This window comes from Corvus brachyrhynchos, unplaced genomic scaffold, assembly GCF_000691975.1.
Source record: "Corvus brachyrhynchos isolate BGI_N302 unplaced genomic scaffold, ASM69197v1 scaffold523, whole genome shotgun sequence".
NCBI classification, from domain to species: domain Eukaryota; kingdom Metazoa; phylum Chordata; class Aves; order Passeriformes; family Corvidae; genus Corvus; species Corvus brachyrhynchos.
The window spans coordinates 1,114,784-1,117,885 of NW_008237265.1; positions in this window are offsets into that span (position 1 = coordinate 1,114,784).

Below are 3,102 nucleotides of genomic sequence, written 5' to 3' on the forward strand. Positions count from 1 at the left end.
TGATATTTTCACCTGTCTTTCTCAACAAACTCCACTCTCTGTTGTTGACAATTGAGCTAGTCTCAGACTGACAATTTTCTGAGCAGTGCATTCAACAAAATAAGACTCTGTTCAGAGTTAACAGTCTTTTATCCTAAGAATGTTTTTACTGTAAGGCCAAAATATTGATGTTCTGGGTGTTATCCACTTAACAGTTTATATGAATGAAAGCTTATAAATGCAGGTCATTGTGGTGCTCATGCCCTTCTTTCCCACAGCAACAAATAGTAATTAACTTGGTTTTCTTTCCCCTTTTAGAACCCAACTTTATTTTTCATGTCCATTATGGGTTTGTCTGTCTTTTTCATATTAGGCTCTTTTTATCTATTAAGTACATTCTAAAGACCCCACAGAATCAAAATCTCTTTCACAATCTATTTGAATAACAATGGAGTTTCGCTTGCATATTACTGCAGCACCCAAACTGCACTTTAGAATTAAATGAACAGCACCCTATCAAATCCACAATGTTTAGGATACCTGTAAGTGTCAGGAGATGTTAAAGGTTGGCAAAAAACAACAAAATGGATTGCGAGAAATGCTAAAGACTCTAAAACTGTCTGAAAATTTCCTTTCCTGTGAGCATATGTTGAAAAGTATTTTAAAAGAAAAAAATATAAATAAACTGATCTTCATTACCACAGGTTATACAGTCTCCTTCTACATTCAGACTTTTTAACTATTTTCCTGATGGTGAGCTCACTTCAGCATGCTGTCAAGACAGTAACTTTGTACTTAAATGGTTTATATTGACCCAGATGACATTTCACATATCACAACTTTAAAGCATTTTATGAATGCTGTACATTTTTTATCATATCTCTGGTATTCCTAAGAAAATATTTCATTGTTAGAAAAACAGGAAGTCTAAAATTTATTTAAGGCTGGTTATTACTGTGTCCCACAAAATTTGAAGTACTCAAGCAGTTAAAAAGAAGGATATGAATAGTCAAAGACCTCATACATTTTATGCTGCCCTCATAATAAACGCAAATACATTTTACTTCTGATTCATCATTGGCCACAAACAAAACATGAACACACGAAGCCATTCTTCAGATAGTATAAATTAGCATAGCAACTGAAGTGTGAGTTGAGCAATGATGATTTACACCATCTGTGCTTACAGCCCATTACCAGTTCATTTCAATAGAAGTGTACCAGCCTACAGACAAGTGACTAACAGTGAATAAGAGCAAAAAGTAGTGAGGTGGGTGTTTATTGTGACAACTATCTTAATTTCTGGAATGTGTTTGTGATTCTTTTTTAATGTATCAGCTTTTTGTTGTTTTTATTTAAATATTCTCTCTTTGGATATATATGAAAGTGAGAAATGTTACTAGTTGAGTTTTTCAGTTGCTGTAGATTTGTCTGAACTTGCTGTTTCTTGAGAACATTATTTCATTATTCTGTTTCCTGATGACCACATGTTATTATGCTCCTTTTCTGTAAATAATATTTATTATGATCTCCAATTTCAAATGCCTCCTCACAACTTCATCTTGCTGTTTCATAGAGAAGTGGCTTGAGCATCAAAATTGTAACTTCTTTTTCTGTTTAAGATGATTAGAATTTATCAAAACCCCCTAAGCTTCATAAAGGCCATCCATAGAACCAGAAATTGCTGTTACTTCTTCCTTTGTCTTTTCACACTGTCTTATGTTCTATATCTCACTTATAGCCTTTATATATGTTTGCGTCTCTTAATTGCAAGCTAAGCCAACAAGCTTTCGTGCAAGTGCTTAATTTTAATAATTGCCTGCAGAGGTAAGAAAAACAAAAGTTACTATTTCTTTTCCGAGATGCAAGAGAGGAGAGGGGAAAGGATGAATTAGTGGTTAGATTTGGAATTTAAGAGAACTTGGTTCAGTTCTCTGATATGTAACCATCTTGCTATACTGCCTTGGATGAATTACTTCACCTCAGTAACTCAGTCTTACATCCATAAAACATGGTTTCATTATGCTCCTCTGTCCCACAAAAGACTTACAAAAACAAAGAGTACTCAGAAGCTACAGAGATTGTAGAGATAGGAATAATGTACATTTCTATTGAGTAATGGGTACAGGGTTTATGAAGTAGGGAGTTACAGGGAAGCAAACAGCTGATGCTCTCCTTCCTTTTTTCTCTGTGCTTTCTGCTGCTCCAGTTCCTGTAATTCTTCTTTTCTCTTTCACTGCTCCAAATCACCCACTTTTGTCCTATAGAGAACAAGAATATTGCTTCATCTTGTCATATATTCCCAGCCCAAAGCCCATATCTGCATCAAACCTAGACCCCTCCACTTGCATACCAACCCCACTTTGCTGGATGGGCTGTGAATCTGGCAGTCCTCGAGAAGCTACAGGGAAGTAGAGCTATGAAAACTACCTGCAGCAACAGACTAGTGAGGCTATTCTCATTTAACCATTTTCCAGAGGGGTAGAGCTTCCAAGGTCTGATGCACACATGGAAGGGAAGAATGGGGAAACACTGGGTGTTCCCAGCTCACTGTTAGCCCCTGAGCATTGCTACTTGCCACCCATGTCTCTCTGATGCCTGCATTTCACATGCTGCTCAAATCCCTCCTCTGTGGACTGAGCTCTGTGATCTCCCACTGATCTACAGCCACAAACTTTTCTCTCTCTTCTGCTCTTTCCCCACTCTCAGTCCTACATCTTCTATAGGTACTGATTTCTAAATCCTCATGTTCCCATTGCTGCTCTCCCACAAACCTGTGCCACTCTGACCGCTGTAACCTGCTCTCCATGCCAACAAAGCAAGTAAGTAGTATCTAAAAATGCTATGAATGTTTCGATGTGGGTATCTCCGCAACACTTCTACTTTTAGATACCCTGAAGAACTGTCGGTAGCAGTCATGTCTGGTACAAAAGTCTGCTCTGAAAGCAGATTAGGCCCAACCTCCCACTGCCCCTGAAGCTGTCCATGAAAACGTCATCACCTCACTTCCCATCTGGTGACTTGGGTTTCCCCTAATCCATTTCGGCCAAAACAAACCAGTGCAGCTGACTTCTACTGTTTAAACTGCTTAAGCTGTTCTGGTTGACTTTGGTGAAAACAAGT